Here is a 24,189-nt window from a genome sequence, read left to right on the forward strand (position 1 = left end):
GTGGTACCTAGTCAAGAAGCAGGGTGCAGCTGAATCATGGTCAGGGAAGCTTCCATTTGTGTATTTGCAAGCTGCTTCCCTCTTTGCTTCTGCATCTGTCCTGCTTTGCTTTTGGATTTGTCCTTTCAGATTCCTGGCTAATGAGATGACTGCCTGAGTGATACTATTTTTGTATTACTTTCTAAGACACAGTTATCTCTGTGAAATCCTGCAGTAGCAATTCACTCACTCATCCATCCATCCATGCATTTATGCATGCATGCATGCATGCAACCATCCTTCCATCCATCTGTCCATCCATCCATCCAACAAATATTTACAAGCATACTTCATCCACCAGCTCTTGTTCTGGGTGCTACTAGGAGAGATCACTTAAGTGTACAGATAAACTATTTTGGAGGTCTAGAGAAATTCTACCCTTGGGGACCACAGGAGACAGTTCTAATCTCCTTTTCCATTGACAGCCTCAGCTCTGCAGACCATAGCTTTGTGTTTGTTCTGGCCTCTTTCTCTGAGCACAGGCCTGTGATCTGCAGTGCCATGGCTGACCACTATTCTTGGCCTTGGCTTCATGTCATTCTGCTCCATCGTAACAGTTCAGGGCCTTGGAGTTCCTCTGAGGGCTCCTGCTGGGGGTTTCAGTTACCTCCTCCTCTTACTCCTCCCTGGAGTCGTGTTTCTGACAGTGAGGACTGATGTTGGCCCCTCTCCTCTCTGAGTCTCAGGCCTTTTGATCGTGGTTGCATTTCTCCAAGTGGATGGTTCCTTTTCTTCAGGGGTGGCCCTTTTAAAGAGTAACCCCAGCCTGGAAGCCCATTTGGAGCTGTGGGAAAGGAGCATCCCATCCTGATGGATGGACATACCTGCAGTCTCCAGAGTGGCTTTGCCCCTGGACCTCACTGCTCATGCTTAGCACTCGGGCTGAGGCTCTTGCTGCTCAAATATCCCCAGGACCCCCTGCATGCTGTGGGTGGTGGCACAAGCCAGGCTTCCTTGTCCTTTACTTCTCTCCTGGATGTGATTTCATGTCTCTCCCTTAAGAAAGAGATTGACATGAAAAACAAACTGATAGTAGTGTAAAGAGTTCCATGAAGTGATGACTGCAGTGCTCTGAATCACCACCTCCCGAGTCCAAGGTGGTGGGACAGGCGAGGTTCAGCGAAGGTTTTCTAACAGAAGGGCCTGTAATAGGAGGCCTGAGTGGTTGAAGGGGTTAGCGGTAAACTGGAGGGTGGGCAGGAGAGTTTCAGGTGGAGTGAACACCTTGAGAGGTGATCAAAAACCTGGAATCAGTCCCCTGAGCCAGGAGCACTGGGTGTGAGGGCGAAAGCGATGTGGGAAAGAAGGAAAGGTCATCTGGGGCTACGACAACGGAGCTGTTTCTCACTCTCACTCCTGGGATAGTCCCACCCCAATGGGCGGGAAGCACCTGAATCCATAATCCTCTCCTCAAAGAAATGAATCTCCTCCAAGGGGTACTTTCTGATTGGACCCTTGGCAGGTGAGTGAAGCAGATGGACACATTTCAAGTCACCTTCCCTTGTCATACTCCACTTCAAGGAACACCAGCCCAGTTCCTGAAAATTCACGTTGCAAAATCATGTGGGTACTCTCACTTCAATTCTGTAAAAACAACCACGTGAGAAAATAAGGCTGGAAAGAACATACGTAAAAGGAGGTAATTATGTTAGGGTGATGTGTTTGCTGGTGGATATTCTTGCCTCTGTATTACGTGGGTTTTCTCTTTCTTTTTTTTTTTTTTTTTTTGGTTTTGTTTTACTAACTTTAAAATTTTTGTAAAAAGAATTATACTTGAATTACATTCAAAAAGATCTCTGACAAACATTCTGGGTCTGATTTCTAGGTCACGGCCAGAGAAACTCATCTCCCAGGAGGAATTGGTCTTGGTTTGTAATATATTAGCAGAGGCTCTCTTAGGAAATGATAAGGCCACATACTGAGGTTTCTAGAAATATAGGTGATTTCTCTGCCGATGGCAAGGAGTGTTATCCTACATCAGCCTAATGAATTTGCTCTTTTCGCATTTATGGGTCCCGTTAGGGTGTCTCACTTGTGGTGGTTGCTATTTCAGAAAATGGAAGGAAACTCAGCAACACTGTTTGTGATGTGGCTGCAGAATTCCCTGCTGGCTGAGGGTCCCAGAGAGCCCAGCATACAATACCCTTTGTTTAAGCATCTGCATCTTTCCCTCAAGCAGGCTGTCAGCTCCAGGGAAGCAATCACCTTCCCTACTCTCACACAAACCAGAAATCGAAGCACAGTTTGGCCTCTTTGTCATTTTCAAAAATCAAATCTGCCTAGGGACCAAGTTTCAGCAGCAGATGTTTTTGCTTTATGTTTTATTTAAAGATGTTTAATTGTGAACCTTGTGTATTTCCAATGTGTGTGTGTGTGTTTTTGTAGGACAGACTGTGTACATGTATAAAAAAACACTGATTTATGTGTAGCGGTCATTTCATTAACAGTCAGTGCTTTTTAAAAAATTTAAAAGATGAATTAAAATTAATTAAAGATTAATTAAAATCAGATAAATTAAATTGATTATAGTTATTATTTTTATTATTTTATTTAAAATAATAACAACTATACACCAAATATACCAAATATTCCATGGCAAGCTTTGCACCAAATGGTTTACATATAATTTCTCTTTAAGCCTTATCAGAATGTTATGAAGTAGACAGAGAAATTTAATATCCATTTTATGAATGAAGTTTCAGAGGGGTAATGACTTGCCCAAGTTCTCACGACCAATGAGTAGGAAGCTAAAACTTTAACCCAGGTGTGTTTGATGCTACAGAATATACATGAACTGTAATCTATGTGATATTACATGTACATATGTGTATATGTGTGTATACCTTTATATCATGTTATCTATATATGACATTTGAACTTTCAAATCATTTTCTCTCTGTCTCTCTCTGTCTTCTCTCTCGCTTTTCCTCTTCGCTCCTTCTGATTGTTAACTAAGCCTGTTGTTCAGAGACATGACCTACAGATTCTCTGAGCTTCAGCTTCCTTGTCTCATGTGCTGGTTGGTGCCAACAAGAGCTGGTGGTCTGTGTAACCACCAAGGCTGTTGTGAGGATTAAGTTTGAGAATGGATGTGAAAGCCCTTTATGAGCCACAAAGCATCATAGTCAGTCTGTCCTGCTCCTTGTGTTGCAAGTCCTCTGGGATGAGGATTTATCTTTCAGGAGAGACAGGAAAGTAAGGAAAAAAGGAATAACTGCCAAGCCAGCCTCACAGACAAGCAGGATTTAGAAAAGGTCACATGGGATCCAGCAAAAGTCCAGGAACCAGGATTAGTCACCATCCCAAGGTGGGGACATCTGTTTTTCCGACTTCAAGATTATGTCATCGTAACAACTTCACTGCTCTCTGCCTCTGCTTATGCTGAACCTGCCATTATTGATTAACTTATTTCTATTCCTGTCTCTCCATTTTATGGCTTTTGCTACCTCATAGCTCACAGCCATCTCTTCAAAGTTACTCTGCTTTAGGACCACTGTTAAGGACCACTGACTCTTTCTGTAAGTCTCACTCTCAAACAGCCAAGGAAGAAGATTCAGTTTATTAGCATTAGTGTTGTGCTGGTAAATATTTAAAAACTGTCTATCTGTAGGAGATTGGGGTGAGAGGAAGTCCTGATTTGTAGAGTTTGTCAATTTCCATGATGCAAATGTTCCCACTATGGTTGATTTCAAGTTACCGACATAATGTCACCTGGCTCCTTGAATCCTGAAAATTGAACAGTTGGATCCTATGAGTTAGTATGAACTAGCTCCTGCCCATCACTTTCATCCCATCTGCCACTGCACAGTTTCTGGTCAGTTTGGGGATTGTCTGGCCTTGAACTGGGTTCCCATCCTGGTCCACTTAACTGTGGCCACAGTACCAGGAACATGTGTTGAATCTTTCTCAGAAAGTCCTTGGGTAAGAGGGGGTTTCCAGTGTGTAATAATCTCTAACACAAACATTATTTGTTTAACTCTCATTTTATGGACGTTTCCGAGACCTTAATAAGAGGAAAACTATAAAAATATAAATTAGGAAATGACTAATGCTGCAAAAGATGTGTAAAAAATATGAAATGGGAATTCAGAGACAAGAAATGTCACTGCCAGGTGGAAGCAAAAAGGAAGGCTTTTCGGATCCTATAATGTGTGAACTGAGCCTTTCAAGGATGGCAAGACTTAGAGATGTAGAAATAGAGGAGAAGGTGTTCCGGACACAAAGAACAAGAGCTGGAACAACACATGGACTAGAGAAAGCATGGGCTAGGTATGGAGTCAGCAGTTCAGTTAATGGAGTAGAAGGTACGTGAAGGGGAGAAGGAGGTGATTGTATTATCAAGGAAAGTCACAGAGGACCTTTGGTGTCAAAATGAGGTGGCTGGAATACACTACACTGCTTTTCTCTGTTGTTACTACCAAATAAAAGTGGAATATAAATTTATTTGGGTATTATCTATACCGTTACATGGGTCTATGGAATAGAATATTGAAAGCTTATGACAATAAGACTCCGCTAAGGTTCCTGACCTTCTCCATCCTTGTAAACACCTGAGCTTATTATTTATATTAATTTCTTGCCCTAAATAGTGTCAAAAACATGAGGCAGATCATTGGTGAGAATAAGACTGGGGTGAATCTGGAGACCTGGGTCTTAGTCTGTGCTTTGTCACCAATTCGAGGAATGACCTGTGGAAAGTCGTCTCTTTGCCAACCTTGGTATCCTCACATCTGACATCTTGCAGGATGGTTATTTGATGGTTGCATTCCTAGACTTTCTGAGTCTATAATCACATACACATGATCTCTCCCGCTTCATTTCAGATAAAGTCATTCATTTTGGGGTGCTGGAAAATAGCAAAGAACTCTGTGGCTTTGGCATGTATAACTCTCTTTGGGAGAAAGCTAATACTGGAAGCACTGCCAAGGTTCATGTGTGATGGTGGATGAGAACTCTGGTTAATTGAATTTTTTTGTTGTTGTTAAAGTGAAGATTAGATAGAAAAACCTATATAAACCCTTGCTGTTAACAATATGTCTCAAGTGTACTAGTTAACTTTTTTTCATCTAAGAAACACAGTTTTTTAAAATAAGAAACTAGGCACATAAGGACTATGTATGTGCCAGCCTCTGAGATAATTACTATAAAACAACATCATATCATCATCGTCGTCATCATCATCATCACCATCATAGCTATCATTTACTGAACATTTATTTTCTGCCAGGTACTGTTCTGAGAGCTTTACATGCATAATTTCAGTCAGTATTCCCAAGAAACATAAAAGCTAGACAAACAAGTGGTGGGTTGAATGGTGGTCCCCCAAAAGATATGTCTATGTCCTAATCCCTGGAACATATGAATGTGACCTTATTTAGAAAAACGTCTTCATAGATCTAATTGAGTTAAGGGTCTTAAGATGAGGATATCTGGATTATCAAGATGGGCCATAAACCAATGAAAAATATCCTTATAAGAGACGCACAGGGGCTTCCCTGGTGGCGCAGTGGTTGAGAGTCCGCCTGCCGATGCAGAGAACACGGGTTCGTGCCCCGGTCCGGGAAGATCCCTCATGCCGCGGAGCGGCTGGGTCCGTGAGCCATGGCCGCTGAGCCTGCGCGTCCCGAGCCTGTGCTCCGCAGCGGGAGAGGCCACAACAGTGAGAGGCCCACGTACCACCAAAAAAAAAAAAAAAAAAAGAGACGCACAGAGGGGAGACAAATAGAGAAGAAGAAAAGATCACATGACATTGGAGGCAGAGGTTGCAGTTGTGTGGCCATGAGTCAGGGAACACCCTGTGCCTCCTTGAGGAGATGATGAACCGATCATTTCCTACAATCTTCAGAGGGAGCACAGCTCTGTTGACACCTTAATATCAGATATCAGGCCTTCAGAACTGTAAGATATAAATGTCTGTTGTTTTAAGCCACTGAGTTTGTGGTAATGTGTTACAACAGCCAAAAGAAATTAATACACACTTTTTAACAAAGATGAAATCAAAGCATAAAAAGGTCGATTAAACTTACCTAAGATCCCATAGTTGGTAAATGATATTACACGAGATTAACCCAGGCAGCTTTAGAATTTGCTTTCAACCTTACTAGAATATTGCATCTCAAAACTCTATCTTCATGGAGATATATAAACTACCAGTTACATTACACTCTGAAATATTCTTTGAAAACAAGGGGCAAACATAAAGGGCTATAGGAGCACATGAGGGGCATATAACCCAGCTTTTGGGGAGTGAGTATCAGGGAAATTATCCCAGAGGATATGATGGATATTGGGCTGCTTTTTAATGATGAACATACTTTTCCAGATTATAAAGTGGGGTAAATTTTCCAAGCAGAGAGATCAACCACAGAGGGTGAGAAAGAGCAAAGCACCTTTAGGGAATTTCAATAGTTAGACATGGCCCAGGGGGTTCTGAAAGAAAGATGAGACGTGTGATAGAAGATCAAGGTGGAGAATACCTGATGGTGGGCCTTATGTGCCAGGCCAGAGATTGTAGATGCCTCAGGCCATTGGAGAGTTTGGATGACTTGGTGCAGGTGATTCCATGATCAGATCCATCTCTTACAGACTCACAGTGGAAAGCACCCTGGAGGGTAGAATAGCGTGGGTTGAGAGCAGAGGCAGACTATCCTATAGCAACAAATGGGATGTGTGTTAGAGTACTGGAGATGGTGTTGGAGGAAAGAAAGCACATTTAACAGATTATTTGGAGGTGACGTGAGTAGGATTCAGTGACTAATAGGATGTAAAAGGCAAGAGGAAAGAGGATCATGGGCTGCCTTGCAGGTTTCAGGTTTGGTGAACTGCTCATACAAGAAATAAAGGAGGTACACAACTGGGGGTAGAGGCAGGGGTGGAGTTGGAGATAGTGAGTGTGAATAAATATTTCACTGATGGCTGAGGGCCTCTCCATCAGGGTTTTTATCATGAATGTGTGAACATCTACGTATGATCATAGCTTTGGAATTACATTGTAGTACACATGGAATCTACAATGTACTCCAAGAGAAGGAAGAAGAAGGGAACTAACATTGACTACCTACTACAGGTTGGGTGTCTAACTTATATTATCTTACATTATCCCAAAATAAGACTTCCATATAAGTGTTATCCATATTTGATAAATGAGGAAGCCAATTAAGATATATGGGGATATATGTATATGTATAGCGGATTCACTTTGTTATAAAGCAGAAATTAACACACCATTGTAAAGCAATTATACTCCAATAAAGATGTTAAAAAAATAAAATAAAATGTTAAAATTATAAAGTAACTGGACCAATGTCACAGTGTTAGTAAATGTCTGGGGAGCTCTGATTTTAGATCCCATCTTCTTTTTTGCTGCCTTTTGGACACAGAGGCAGAATGCTCTTTGACTCACACCTTCCCCATTTATTAGTCTGACCTTTGGAAATTTGCTTAACCACACTATGCCTCAGTTTTAGCAGCTGTCAAAAGGGGATAAAAATAAAGGTGCTTGCTCTCCCTAACTCAAGTTAAAGTCTATGAGTGAAATCTCTGCAAATGGTAAAAGCCTAGAAGAATATGAGTAACTATTTATGTGAGTAGCATAGACTTTTCCAAAAAAAAATTTTGGAGGTAATCCCTGACTTCAGCAAGTTTTCTTGTGAATTTCTAATTCTTCCCTAAAAGTCTACTAGCATAAGTTTTTTAGTTAACAGAGTTTTAAAAATCAGGGCTTATTTAAACATTCATACCCAAATCACTCCAAGCAGTTTCTAAATGTGCTTCTCTAAAAATCCTATAAAAACTTATTCCATTGATAATGTGTTTTTGTTGGCTGTGTGAACACCAGACCTATCGCTTTGTCTCATGAAAGGTGTCCAGAGACAGACACACCTTACGTTATACTTGGAGGTGATATTAGAAGAAACTTCCAGCACCTCAACTGAGCAAGACAGGTTTGGTTCCTTTTGGAATGTAAGTGCCTAGTAAGTGTGGATTGATTCTCAGTAATTCTGCAAACTCTAGGATCTAGCACAGCCTTTTGTCTTCAACATAGAAACTAGGTGTTTACTATGCAGTTTCCTCAGCTCTACCGCAATAGGGTGGTATTTGTTCATCCCTAACCTCTACCAATTCTAAGACTGATTTTTTTTTTGGCCTGGGAAAACCCAGCATACAAAAAGGAAGAGAAATGTAAAAAACAGCCAAACAGCCAGAGATAGAAGCTAGTAGCACTTTTCAAAGGCACGGGTTTATATGTGTGTGTGATGTAAAGTAACATCATCTTCTGTTATATCCTTAAAAACTGGTGTGAACTGTTGAAGGAGGAGACTGTATATGTTAATTTGGTCATGATCATTAATTATATTATTTACATTTTATATACCTTTAGCAATATTTTATCTTTGAAGTCTATTATTTTAAATAGAGATAGGTATTAAATTATTCAATTGTATTTGTTGCTTTGTCAATAGTTTTTGTAAATCTGTCACTTTTTGCCTCATATAGTTTGAAGTTATAAGCTTTATACAGGTTTGGATTTAATCGAACGTTTTATTCTCTTTAACCTTAATAATAATTTTTACCATAAAGGTTATTTAATCTGGAAAAAAAAAACTGGTGTGAAGAGGTAACAGAGCAGAAACGTCAAGAAGACAGTTATATAATTAGCAGAACAAATCTCTTTTCTCAGAAGAGAGAAACTGTCTCAATTGGACAACTCTGCTGAAGTCTCTATGAGTATGATGACGATAGGGCACAGTGGAAGGAAAATTAGCCTGGGAAATCAGGATACTTTTTTTTTTGTTCTTAAGCTAGTTGGCATTGGGTTTTTATTACATGCAACTGAAAGATCCCTGTGACTGCACCAGTGGCTGTGTAGAGCAGAGGATTGGGAAAAATAGAGTGTATTCACACTCTACTAGAAAAAGGAATCTTAATCCTAATGCCATGGAAGGGGTCATCTCAATCTTTTAAATAATTCTAATTGGATATTTAGGGGCCAATTGCCCAAATGAGCCGATCATTGAAGCCAGGGTGGTAGAATCCTCATATTAGCTAGGCCTGGGTTATTTGTTCACTCTGGAAGCCAGGGTAAAGGAGTGGTCAGCTCTTATCTATCAGTCTTAGCATTAAGGACACTGCAACATCCAAGATATTTCTGTGGTTTCTGCCAGGTGCTCCCCCATTCACTGTCTCTCACCTGAAATCCCATCCTATTCACTTCCATGCCAGTGTAGACTCTTTGTGACTGAGGACTCAGTTCCCCTGTCATCTGCTCTAAGGTACCTTCCTGGGCAGATCCTACCTGTAAAGGCTGTTTTCTCTGATATGGCACATGCTTTACAGATCACGAGTTCACCACAGCTCACTGAGCCTGAATCTCATTCAATCTCTTTTCCAGGCCATTTGTCTCCCATAATGTATTTTGCGTTTCTTCCTTCTCTTTCTCATCACTACCTTAGTTCAGATATTCATTTCTTTTCACTTGCACGACTGAATATTTATTAACTTTCTGCCACCACTCTAATTTCCTTTTCATCTGCCATTTCCTTCAGGGTAATCTTAGCCAAATCACACAGCTCTGACCATGTCAATACCATCTTTTTACTTTTTTTTTTTTTTTTTTTTTTTTTGCGGTACACGGGCTTCTCACTGTTGTGGCTTCTGCCATTGTGGAGCACAGGCTCCGGATGCGCAGGCTCAGCGGCCATGGCTCACGGGCTCAGCCACTCCGCGGCATGTGGGATCTTCCTGGACCGGGGCACGAACCCGTGTCCCCTGCATCGGCAGGCGGACTCTCAACCACTGCGCCACCAGGGAAGCCCATCAATACATCTTTAAGAAAACAATAGGATGGGGCTTCCCTGGTGGCGCAGTGGTTGAGAGTCCGCCTGCCAATGCAGGGGACACGGGTTCGTGCCCTGGTCCGGGAAGATCCCACATGCTGCGGAGCAGCTGGGCCCATGAGCCATGGCCGCTGAGCCTGAGCATCCGGAGCCTGTGCTCCGCAACGGGAGAGGCCACAACAGTGAGAGGCCCGCATAATGCAAAAAAAAAAAAAAAAAAAAAAAAAAGAAAACAATAGGATGAAGTGGAAAGGCAGAACTGAGTGAGACTGAAACCTGGTGTGTGCTGGAGGTTCCTTTCTCAACTGCTGACAGTTTACCTGAGATCCAGTCCAGAAGGTTTGACATGAAATAATGCAGCAAAGTTAGAATTAAGTGATATAGCTGTGCTAATGGGGTACAACTGTGGAAAGGTACCAGAACTGGAGTGGGGAATTGAGGTGGGGAACAAGCAAGGACCAAGATGAATGAAGTAATAGGAATCCCCAAATGGGGATGTTTCAGAGGAAGGGAACACAGGGTTTCATACAAATAGTCATGGTCTGGCAGGTTTGAGTTGTTTTTAAAGAAAGAGGCATGACCCTGCCCACTGGGACTGTGGTGTGCCTTGATTGTGTTTGGGTATCCAGGTAGATTTATTTATTTATTCACCAAGCAAATATTTATTAAGTAGCTAGCGTATGCCAAACACTGTGTATCAGAGAAGGTTGCACAGAGGAGCCTGGGAGGGTGATTATGGTTGACCGACCCAAGTGGACATGGGCAGAAAGAAGAGGTGTATTTTCGAGCTTTGTATTTCCCAGCACATTCAGCTCTGTGCTTTCTGCCCAGTAGGTATTCAAAACTAGGTTTACTGAATTGAAAACCAATTAATGTCACTACAGAGTGATCTATGGACTCAGAGAAACTAGGGGAGGAGTAATAAGCCTCTTTAGTGAGCAAACAATATGTTCATGGCCAAAAGATACAACTTTGCTCTGTCTTGCTTATTAACTAGAACCTAAACTCCCTTGATGTGTCTTTTTTTTCTCTTCTGCTTCTTCCTTCATTTTTCTCTCTGCAAAGTTCTCATTAACACATTTTAATGAGTATAAATGAGGACTCCATGTCCCAAGAAAGAGAAAAGTCAAGCTGTGTGTGCAGAGAGAAAGAGAGAGAGGGAGAAAGTAAGCAATTATTGCTGTAGGTTTTGTATTTCAGGGCCATCCTTGAATCTCATGCTGCTTGCCAACTCTTAATTGCATGAGAAAGATGAGATTGGTGATTAAAAGCACAGACATAAATATAGATATGGTAGAGATGTGGATATCAATATAGATATAAATACGATCTCCCTGCTGTTATCTTCAAGTCTGTGCCATTCATTTGGTTTCCCTTTGTTCTTCTCTCATGTTTTATTTTGATATATATCTTTTCTTTCTTTTTTTTTTTTAAGTCAGAAACCATAAGAGATTCCTTCAAGCCATTCTCCTGTCACCCACTGTGAGATCCTGGGCTTAGGAAGTGTTGACTTTGTGTGTTTTAACTTCTCCCAGCAGATCCAGAACTCTAACACATGGGCAGATCTGGCCCGTCAAACCCTTGATCAGGGGTATGGGAAGAGATATGGCACAGCACCCCATCCATCACTGTCATACAGACTGCTCTTGTTCCAGACCCTGCCCCTCAGGTCCTGATGACCTCGATCTCCATTCAGGGCACGGTGGGTGTGGCCCCTCCAGACCTGTGGTCCACAGTTCTATTTTCTTTTAATTCTCACAACTGCCCTGTGTGGTAGGAATAGATTACCATAGGCTGGTAATTTACAATCTTTTTGAATCTGTGACCTGCCCCCACCCTTTTAGTGTCAACATCATCCGCTAACTATACTTCTAGTATCCATTCAATGAAAAAGTCACCATGAACAAAATCTAACCTGAATCGATTAATTTTTACGTTGATGTACATAATAATAGCAAAATATTAAAAATGTCCAAATGCATTTAACACTTACTACAACATGCCAGGCATGGAGCCAAACATATTATCACTCGTGACAGCCCTATGGGGCGTATTCTCTGATGGGCTCCATTTAACAGATTGGAAAACTGAGCCTGTGAGACAGATGAAGTAGTTTGCTCAAAGTCACACATCTAATAGGCAGCAGGACAAGAATTTAATCATACACAGTGAGGCTCCAGAACCAACATTCTTAAACATGATGTGGTTTAGATGCTCATTTGAAAACAGTAAGAGACACCTACAATCCCTATTGTCAGATCCTAGTTGGAGACCAGAGGATTGTCATGGGATGAATGAGATAATGTGTACAGAAAAATCACACAGTGCCTGGTATGCTCAGCAAATGTTATTCACAAGGATAGTGAATGTCTTTGACTATCACACTTACTGCTAAAATTTTTAAAATGTGATCTTTCCATGATTACTGTAGAGGTTGAGGACCAAGATGCCAATAGCCTTGAAAGAGTGGCCTTGGTCACAGGGGTGAACCGGATGGGGTGAGTGGGATGGTGCTGTGACCCTTGGCGTTGGCATTATTGGCCCTGAAGTCAGTATCCTCGTCCTTGGGTGGCAGCAGCAAGGGCAGAGGGTCCTTTCATGGACAAGGGGGAGAGAGTGACTGCTTTTGGTATCTTTGGTGACCATAATAGCAGCACCGTGATCCAGAGAGAACAAGAGAAAAAGGTAAAAGTCCAGTAATTCTCAGAGCACCTGTGATACACCCTCCTAGCACCTGGCAGAGCTCTTCTGGGGGCACTTGACGGGGGGCGCGGAATAAGAGAGCTGAAAGTTCATGTGTGGTCCTCTTTCTCTCAGGCTGGTTTGGCCCAGAGCACAGTTGTTACAATTGCAGTCATCTATGAGGTTTGTATGAATTTCCTCTTCCAGCCATGTGGTGGGCAAGATGGTCTGGAGAAATTTTCTGCTATGGACTATCTATGTGTTGAATAAATTACAAAACAAACAAACAAACCATATACTTTTCAGTGTGTTACTGATCCCACAAGAAAGTATGGAATTTACTAAAGGACGAAACTGCAAACTAACAAACTGAAACCAGAGTGGTGAGTAATCATGAAGGCAGAATCATCATGGGTAAAATGACACAACGAGGTACCTGAAGCTTTGAGGACTATTGATCACACAGACTATGAGAAAATGGATCTGGGGCTCATGCAACAAGGTGGGTACTGGACTTAAAATCCCCTCATAAACCATGACTCTGTAAGCACCTATGTAGTCTGTGAAAAGCTGGACTAAAAAAAACCACCTGCGTGCAACTGACAAGAAAGTGTGTTTGCCTTTGCTGTGACTCTGGATAGAACTGAATTAACCATAACACTTGTCTCCCCTGGAGTTTGTTAACTCCAGACCAGGTCTGTTCTTGTGTAGATCTAAGATTATTTTGTACCATTCATAGCATCAGGAAATATAAAGCCAAAAAATTAAAGTGGCCCCAGCTTGAGAGCATTCTCTGGTGTCCAGAACCACCATATGCGAACTCTGTTAAGGGATGAGCATTTTCAACTTGGAGCCTTCAAGATGCCCACAGGTTAACTTCAGCCAAATATAAACTCCTAAAGAAAGATGACTAAATACCCAAATATGCATGGGAACAGGCCATCATGAGTGATGGTCAGAAGAAACATTGAGATTATCAGATACAATCATGTTTGTAGAAGTAAAAGATGGAATAAAAATAGCAAGAAAAAAGTGACTATCAATCATGACCAAACAGATCAGGTAAAAGAATGAAAGGGAACTTCTGGAAATAAAATATAATTATTGAAATTAAAATCCAATGGATGGGTTAAAGAAAAGATGAATCATAATGATGATTGGACAGTTGACAGGTATATATTACTCACTATATGCTTGGCACTTTTCTAAGCTCTTTGCAAACACACCTGAAGAAAGAGGGAGTGAATTAGAAGTTAGATTTAGATAAATTTCCTTTATAGAGACAAAGAGATAGGAAATATGAATGTGAGTGCTGTATCTCAAATTTACTACTGTCAGATCTTAGACATTTTATAGAGCTCTCAGTTTCCTCAGCTATAAAACAGAAAAAGAGGAGGCTATTTATCAAGAATGTCTGGGATTTGGTATATTTCATTGTAGGACTATTTCTGAAGTTTAGGTTTATTAACAGTAGAAGAGTAAAATAATAATTAAGAGAGAGAATGACTTGATACAGCTTCAATATTTATAAGGTACATTCTTTTGGGATATTTTATTGGCTTTTTAGATATTCCCTTATTAGGGATATTTAGAAATTAGATGTCTAGTTACACAATTGTAATTCAATGCTTCAAAATAGTTTTAATCTGTCCCAAATCATATAAATGACCGAGAACCCTCATGGCTTACATGAGGATGCCATCAAGTCATCACAGAGCAAGTATTTTCAGTCCATTAGGTCACATTATTCCCACGCATGGTGAGTCATGGCAAACTCATTCATTATTAGAAGGTGATTTAATAGGTGGATGATCATTAAAAATCCTATTAGTTACAACAACTCTATTGTTTAGGCGCTTCTAACGTTTAGAATCCATGAAAAAAAAAAAAAAAACAGTTCCATACTGGAATACTGCCCATTTAATAAGATTGTTCTGACAGTTAAAGAGATAATGGAAATACAGTTAATTCTATGTAGTAAGTACTTCTCCCTCTCAGTGTTCCTTGTTTGCAAATAACAAAAAGAAACTCTGGCTTATTTAAGCAGAAAATGAATTAAATGGAAAGCTGAGTGGGAAGGCTCACAGAATTAATGGGAAACCTTGGAAAATGGACAGGGACCAAAGGAGACAAGGCCCAGCCACCAACCCATGACAGACCCAGTTGGCTAGGATGCCCACTCTAGCATCTTTGAACTGGTCACTTACTATCACACCACTGGATTCCTGAATCAACTTCTTTGACAAATAATTTCCATCACCCTTATGCCTCTAAGTCACTCGTTCAAGATTCAAAGTCCTAGGGTTTGAGGGCTGTGAGCATCACCTTGTGCTGGTACCCTCAATGCATAAAAGTGGAGACAGCATCTGTTCTCCTTTGTCTTCTGTCCCTGGAGACGCTGCCCTGATCTCACTCTTCTTGGTATTCCCAAAAAAGGAAAGGTGTTTGCATACTGGGCAGCTACAGAAGTTCAGACACCACCAAAACTCCCATAATCTTTACTCCCTCAAATCAATAGTTAGTGGGAGTACTGGAGTTTAATAAATGTAAAATTTAAAAAAGCATCTAATCTAAATGAATTAATATCTTGTTTTCTGGCATCAGTGATCTATTAAATTTTTTCTAAGAATTATATACTTTTTTATTTGCAAAAATAAGTCATTCACAATAGGAGGGATCCCTGAAGTGATGGAAATGCTCTGCATGTTGACTGCATCAATGTCAATATTCTAGTTGTGATGCTGTACTGTAGTTTTGCAAGAAGTTATCATTGAGGGAAACTGGGTAAAATGTACATATAGGATCTCTCATTATTTCTTATAACTGCATGTGAATTTATAATTATCCCTCCCAAAAGTTTATTTTTAAAGGGCATGCTTGTTGCTAAAAATATATATCAAACTCTACAGAAAATTCCTTTTCATCAGAGAGCCCCTAAACCAACTCACCTGAAGTAGAACTAACATTTTGATACACAAACACACACACGCACACACACACACACACACTCCTATAACATGATTTCCTATAGAAAAAATACATATAGACAAAAAATATTTACTTCAACATATTTTTTGCAACATACTCTTTTCACCCAATAGTATATACAGACAACTCTATGTATAGACAACTCTGTATACAGACAACTATGCACAATGACTTCTAATCTTTTTGTGTGAGGCTTCCTGACTTTTCTGGACCTCTCTGTCTCCCCCTTTAAGCTATAAGCTCCTTGGCAGACAGGACCTTCACCGCTGCATCTTCAGCATGTAGCTACATGCCCCACACATGGTGGGTCCAAAATATGTGTGTAGAATGTCAGGAAAACCTGACATTCTACACACATATATTGTCCACAAAGAAACAAACTGCCCAATGGGAGCATTACAATGTGCAGTAATATTTCACTGAGGGCAAGCCCTAAGATGAGCAGGAAACAGGGTGTCAATTTGACCTTGGAGGGGGATCTGAAAATCTCACTGCCTTCTCTAGCTGGTATCCTCTATCCATTTCTCCACTGAGTCTACATGACTCATTACTGCTTTGGCCTTCAGGGACATACTCCTTACTTATCCCTCTGGCTCAGTAAATGGCAAACCCCTGTCTATCTTGCATTGGGTTGCATTGCTGCTGGTCCTTTAAGTTTAATTTCAGAAAGTAAGAGGTCAATGCCAAAGGTACCTCTTTATTTCAGTACAATTCCACAAACATTTGCTCAAAAACCTAGTATGTCACAGTAGGTGCTGGTGACACAGAAGTTAATTCAACCATCGGTAACAAATTACTAAGCATTTTCTGAATACCTACTGCATGCATAGAAGAGGGCATTCCAAAGAAAGATGTGGTCCCTGCCCCTTCATAGGTTAAAATGTCCTGGAGAAGCTACAAATAGATTACTACAAACATTGAAATAAAATAGCTTGAGTGTTATAGCAAAGGTACAAATGCTTTGGGGAATGCTGAGGTGGTAACAATTTTGATTACCATGGTCCCTGTGCAGAAAAAAATGACTGAAAGCATTACAGAATAATTATGACTTAAGCATTATGGAATATAAATCGTATGTATAATGAAGAAGATCAATATATCATCCTATCTATCTATCTATCTATCTATCTATCTATCTACCTATCTACCTATCATCTATCTGTCTCATTATAGCACAGGGAAAAAGGAGAATAATTTCTCTTGGTTGTTCTGTGAGCAGGAGGAACAACTGGCTTCAGGGTGAAGGTAGTGTTTGCAAAGAATTGTGATCAGCGAATATAATTCACTAGAGAGACTGGGAATGATGAGAGAACAGCCTGTGCAAAAGCTAGTAGGGGGCACAATACAGATGGTATTTGGGAAAGTCAAATATCTAGTGTTATCAGAGCATGGATATGAACTTCAGATTAAATAGCAAACGCCAAAAACATGCTCCCTTGGAAAAATTAATCATTCCTCCATTCCATTTTTATTGAGAGCCTCCTCTAGTCAGAATGGCGAACACTCATGTAGTGTTTAACATTTACCCGGCACTGTCCTAAGTGTTTTCCATAAATTAAATAATATCATCCTCACAACACCCTATGATATACTATTATACTATACTCTTATCATTTTCATTTTACATATGTAGAGATTAAGACACAAAGAGGTTAAATGGTTTGATCACACAGCTGGTAAGCAGTGGAGACTTTGATCCAGAAAGTCTAGCAGTGATGTCCACTCTTCACCATGACACTATCCTGCCATATACAGAGGTGTGTGCCATGTGTTGGAGACAGAGGCAGCCATGGGCATAGCTTTAACCTGTCCTTGTGAGCTTACATTCTTGGGATAGATATTAAAAAGGCAATAACATGCACAAAATTAAGTGTAAATCAGGGGATTCTGACATGGTCTGGAGTGCAGATGGGCCTGAGGACAGTTGCACCTGAGCAGGTGACAGTTATGCTCTGACCTGTAGGATGAGTGGGGGTTATCCAAGTGAGGAAGATGGAGGATGTAAGAAGAAGTCTGTTCCTAGACTAGGAATCACCCTATGTATAGGCCTTGAGGCAATAGATAAGCAGAAAGAAGGCTGGTGTGACACAAAGGCAGTGTTAGGGAGAGTCGCTTAAGTCAAAGATGTGACAAGTAGGTAGTGGGTTTTGCAGGGCCTCTGAAAAAGCATTGTGATTTTCATCCTAAGTGCAATGGGAATCCTTTGAATGGTTCTAAGCAGGGAGTTGGCATGAGTTTCACTTGAAAAAGCTTCCTTAGGCTGCTATTTGAAGAAGTGTGTGTGTGTGTGTGTGCGTGTGTGTGTGTGTGTGTGTGGTGGTGTAGGCAGGAAAGGAGAGCAAGTGGTGGCTGCCGGGAGCTCTTGTAGGAGATTGATGTAGTCATGATGGTGGCTTGGATCTGGGTGGTGACTGTGAGATGGAGAGACAAGCAAACACTCAAGAGATATTTTGGAGATGGAATCCATGAAATATGGTGATTGATTGGACGTGAGGAGTGAAGAAAACGGGTTTGTCTGAGTTAACTCCCAAATTTCATGACTCTCTGCAGCAATGGTTGGCAAACTTTTTCAGCAAAAGGCTAGATAATAAATTTTCTAGACTTCGTGGACCATATGGTCTCTTGCAACTACCCAACTCTGCTGTTTTTGTGCAAAAGCAGCCATAGACAACAGTAAACAAATGGACATGGCTCTGTCCCAGTGAAACCTGATTTAAACACAGGAAGCAGGCCAGATTGGTCTGTAGCTTGCCAACTCCTGGTCTGGAGAGTGTGAAGGTCACTGAGATATGGTACTCTGGAGGAGGATGGGCTAGGCAAATAATAGTTTATGTCATCATTTCCTTTCCTTTTCCTGATAGCACCAGGAAGTAGCTGTTAGGATTCTTTTTTGTTAGAGAGAGTAATCTGCACTATTAATGACTGATAATGACTTTTTCAAGGTCACACACCAAGTAAGTGGCAAAGTCAGTATTTGAACTCAGATCTTTTTTTTTTACTTTCAAGCCGATGAAAGATCTTCCCGTCACCCCCATGTTATCTCCTATTCCTTTTCCCCTGCAACTACCCTGTTATGGTGGCAAAACTTTGTTATGCAAGTTTTTCTCACTTTCCCCCAAGGGCGCTTTTCTTCCTTGAACGATTTTTTAAAAAGGCAAATAAAAAGGGACAGTGAGTCTCTAAATGTACCATCGTTGCTTTTGTTCAGTACAATAGACTTTATATTGCTTTGTCCAGTCCCTACGAAGTGGGACATAAGAGGCTTGTTTCCAAGAAATTAGCATGGTATTTTTCTCTCTTTTTGCTCCTGACATAATTTTAGCTTGGGGATAAACAGTGTTATTTTCATTCCCTCCATTTGAGCCCACATCGAACATTTTCTATTAAAATTTAAATAAGCCACTTCAGAGACAGATGAAGATGTGAGGCTAAAATGAGCTGATTCACTAGAATTTGTTCCTGAGAATATAACTTATTTTCTCTTACAGCTTATGCAACTGTTTCATAATAGAAATTTTAAGTGGGCCAGCATTGTGGCGTTATAGTCATTTCCTTCAACTTTTCCACTCAGAATAGCCAACTGCAAAGGGGAAATGAGGGACATAAACTCTCTCATCCCCCATCCCATAGAGACCCAATTATTATTCTAGGAAATTGCTGGAAGCTGAAAGTTTTTTGAAGATACACTGGATTCTCTTTTTGTGATCCTCAATCTGTGCACATAGCAACAAAATCTTTGCTGCTGGCTGATTGCCCAAATTTCTCTCTTTTTTCTTTTATTGAAGTTGGAGACAGAGCTTACTAAGGTGGAGATGTATGTGTGGGGTGGGGTAGGAGGTGCTGAGAGAAGATGGGAGTGGGACCAGAGAGCAGGGTAGGTGCTGAGGTGAACAAAGGCAAGGTTGAAAAATGATTGGTGGACAAAGACCCAAAGTGCCAAGAGGAGATGCTAGATGGCCTCTATATCAGAGGTCTCAAGTCAGGGCACAGAGGTCAGAATTCAGGACCAAGTAGGTAAGACAAGTATAAGCAAAGTGCTGGAGGAGTGGAGTAGTATGGGAGTCATTCTGAGTGATTAAGAGAAGAGCATTAACCAAGCTATGTTTCTTATCAATCGGTGTTCTAAGACAAAATGGTTCTTTTGTTGAGTAACTTTGAAAATATGTAGCTTGATTCTTAGAGAGCCATATTAATAGAAATAATAATAAACATAATAATAATGATAAAAATAATGATAGTGATAAAAATGATATGTAGGTGATTGCTGACCACCATTCACCAATACCTCTTCTTTCGCCACTGCTGGGCATACTGAATGAGTGAATCTCCCCTGCTATTGAAGTTAGGCGTGGACACATGACTTGCTTGGGTCAATGAAATGTGAGTGGAAGTGACATATGTAATTGCTAGCATTCACCTCTTCAGTTTGCTTTTCTCCCTGCTTCTATGTGGCATTCCCTAAATGATGATGACCCCCACCCAACTCCAACACCAACATGGGATGGACATATAGGATAAACAAGAAGTAACTTTTTGCTGTTCTATGCCACTGAGATTTTGTGTTTGTTCATTATAAAAGTGTAACCTGGCTTATCCCGACTGATAAAATAACTGACATTTAATGAGAACTTACTATGTGTCGGATACCATTTACAGTATTTTACATGTATTAACACATTAGTATATTATTAGTGGCTCTGGTGTGTCTAGAGGTAAATAAATACGGAAGTAAAGAAACCTGTATAAGTTTCGCCTAGTGTATAGAACAATAGAAGCCCCTCATTTCTACTTTCCTTATTTGGGGTACAGAACACCTATTTGATGCCTTGTGGAAGACAACCAAAACCCCAGGAAAGGATAAAATTCTTCACCTATTGAATAGGTAGGGGAGCAAATAAGACTAAGAGCAAGAATTAAGTTAGTATGATCTTGGAAAAGTGAGGCTCTTGTGGCTAATGCATCCAGGCCAGTACTGCTATATTAGTCATAGTAATATGACTAAAATGGTCATGTGATGGACAATGTATCACAAACATGACAGGCGTGATGGCTAATTTTAGATGTCAACTTGACTGGACCATGGGGTGCCCAGGTTAAATATTATTTCTGGGTATGTCTGTGAGGGTGTTTCTTCATGACATTAGCATTTAAATTGGTGGACTCAGTAAAGCAGATTGTCCTCCCCTATGTAGGTGGGCATCATCCAATCCACTGAGGGCTTAAATAGAACAAAATGCAGAGGAAGGAGGAATCTGCCCCTTTTGGCCTCCTGCATGCCTACTTGAGATGGGACATTGGTCTTCTCTTGTCTTTGGGCTGAGATTTATACCATCAACTCTTCTGGTTCTTGGGTCTTTGGACTCAGACTGGAATTACACTACCAGATGTTGTGGGTCTCCAGCTTGTAGACATTAGATCTGGGGACTTCTCAGCTTCCATAATTACGTGCACCAATTCCTCATAATAAATATCTTCTCATGTATATAAATCCAGTTGGTTCTGTTTCTCTGGAGAACACCGACTAATACACTGGGTGACTATGGTGCTATTCTTAAAGTAGCCTGAGTAGTCTTTGGGGATAGGTGGCCAAAGAGACAGTATGACCTTAAGACTGGATGTAGGAGCTGCATGGAAAGGACTCAGGACTCGGTGCCTATTCTTTCTGCTGCTTGGAACACTCTTCTACCAGACCTTTGCATGCCTGGCTCCTCCTCATCATTTGAGCCTTGCCCCAAATATCACCTCTTCAGAGAGGACTTCTCAGACCTCTCAACTTTTCAGGCCCGAGTCACTTTCTATCACATCACTCTGTTTTACTTACACCCCAGTGCTCATCACTTCCTGATACTTTTCTTGTTAATTTATTTGTTCATCATTTGTCTCCCCATAATAAAATGTAAGTGCCATGGGAACAGAGAGCTTGTAATGCTCAGTAAGGAACTCCCAGTGACCAGCACAGTTATCTTACACCTGATAGAAACTCAATAACATTTCACAATGATCAACTGAATGAATGAATTATTGAATGAATAACAGGTACAAAAGAAACTAATGGAGCTTATTACAGTGAAAAATGCATTAAAAGGACAGAAAGAAACCCTAGGGTGTTAGCATCTACCAACAGCAGTGGACAGAAGTGGGAAAACACTCTGTCCAAGTCTATAATGTGGACAAGTGCAGGACCACAAGTCAGGGTTGTTGTGTTGCCTGATTACAGAGGATAACCTTCATACCTAACTCCACTAAGGCTGGGTTTGTGGCACCTATTGGGTGCTTCCAGAGCTTCCATAGGTTAACTCTAGCAAAGCATCTACAATTAAGGATGTGATTATTTAACTTACCTACCTCAGTAACTAGCTACATGTTCCTTAGACAGCCTATGTCTTATACATGACAGTGTCCAGCCTGTAGAAAGAATATTTAACAAAAATTTGTAGAATGGATACATGAATGAATAATTTTATAGACAATCCCTTTATCACCTCAACCCAATTGTTGACTCTCACGTTAATACTTGCCACCTGAGCTTGAGCCTACACCAGGACTTTGGGTCCAGAATGGCAAATAGATTTCATCTTGTGTGTCAAATGACTACTATTAATTGCTACTTAAAGGCTTGTAAAGTGATAGATCTCAAGACTAGTTCTAGTGTCAAATGGATACAGGTACCATGATTAATTAATAAGGTCTACACCAAGCAAGGGACAGAAGAGTGGCCTGAGTTCCACGTATTTTCTAACCCAAACTTGTGGATTCCTCATTAGTGAAGGGTGACTGCACCTGACTCAATCTTACCCAAACCTCTTTGTAGTCAGTATTCCAACCAAATGCTTAAATCACACTTTGTGTTTGAGTTTTAAACTCTCCTCCCAGAATTCTTTTCATTATGAAGGGGTATGGATTATTGTAAACCATGAGGACAGCAGCTGTGCAGAAGAAAGTGGCATAGGGAAGAATGAGAGACGGAAAAGGAAGAAAGGAGGGGAGAGTGGATGCAAAGGGGGAAGAAGGTAGGGAGGGGAAGTGGAAAAAGAGAACACTTGAATGTTTATAAATTGGAAAAAACCACAACAGATGAGTGGCAGGGCAGGGAGGATAGGTTAAGAGAATGACTAAAGAAAAAGTAGAATGGAAGTCTTTTCTTGGGTGATAACTGCACACATGAAAATTTAAAATAGGCCTAATAATGCCTGACCCCTCTGAAATCTGAGGGCCAAATCAGATGTTCACTTGAGATTTCATCAGGTTCATAGGTTAATAAGTCTTTGTGTTAATTTTTCTTTTTCTCGCTTCTTTTCTTATGTTTCCTCCCTTTTTCTAATCTTTCCTCTTATTTCTTCTCTCCATTCCTTTCCACATCTTTCTTTCCCTCCCTCCTTTCCTTCTTTCCTTCCTTCCTTCTTTCTTCCTCCCTCTCTCTTTGCCTGTCTACCTCCCTTCCATCCTTTCTTCATTCCCCCCTTCCTTCTTTTTAAATTTTCTTCCTTCTGCATTCATCCATAGTATGAGAATACTGTGCTAGTGCTGAAAATAATATAGACAAATGAGAGACCCATTTCTTAACCTCCACTAGTTCTTGATTCTGTTGGGAGGACAAGATTAGAAGCATTCTATAGCATAAAGCTTAAGTGTCTTTGGGTCTAACAAGACATGGATTGTAATCGAGCTCTGCCACTGGCTGCCTTGTGACTTTACCTCCAAGAGCCTTATAGTTTCTTCATCTGTAGATTAGAGATGATAATAGCACCTTCTCTGTGGGATAGTTGCAAGAAATGTATGAGATACTGTTATATATAAAATCTTTTTTTAACATCTTTATTGGAGTATAATTGCTTTACAATGGTGTGTTAGTTTGTGCTTTATAACAAAGTGAATGAACTATGCATATACATATATCCCCATATCTCCTCCCTCTTGCATCTGCCTCCCATCTTCCCTATCCCACCCCTCTATGTAGTCACAAAACACCAAGCTGATCTCCCTGTGCTATGTGGCTGCTTTGTATATAAAACCTTAATGAGTAAATATCAGTTATATTATTAAATATTAGTGTATAATGAAACCTTCTGGATCTTCATTAATAGAATGAAATGTTTCATCTTCTGTCTCCCCTGAATGCTCAGCTCATCCTCTTTACCTCTGCTACAATTTCACATTTAACCTTGCCTCCTCTTTTCCTGTATTTGCACATGTGTTTGTTATATTCCCCTTAAATGAGATGGTGTTTCATAATCCGGTATTAATTAGGATACCCTTAGCTATAAAGTAAGATAGTATCCAAATGAAAGTGGCTTAAACATTGATAAAGTTTTATTATCTAACCTAAAGAGGGGTTGGAAGGTAGGTTTCAGGTTATTTAATCCAATGTAGCAAGGTGTCAACAGGGACGAGGATGTTCCCATCACTCCTCTTTGTCATCAGCAGCCTGTTGGCATTCATCCAAGGTGTGTGCCCTCATGATATCAAGATGGCTGCTGTAATGCCAGCTCTTACATTCTCACACAAGTTGTCGAGAAGAAAACAAGTTTCTACTTACCTATCTCTTTTCATCACGAGGAAAATCTTTTACAGTGGCCCCCAATGGACTTCCCCTTTGTGCCTCATTGGCCAAGGTTGTATCACATCGTCATGCCTAAATCAAGCC

This window comes from Mesoplodon bidens, assembly GCF_964165515.1.
Source record: "Mesoplodon bidens genome assembly, chromosome: 1".
In the NCBI taxonomy this organism is placed as follows: domain Eukaryota; kingdom Metazoa; phylum Chordata; class Mammalia; order Artiodactyla; family Ziphiidae; genus Mesoplodon; species Mesoplodon bidens.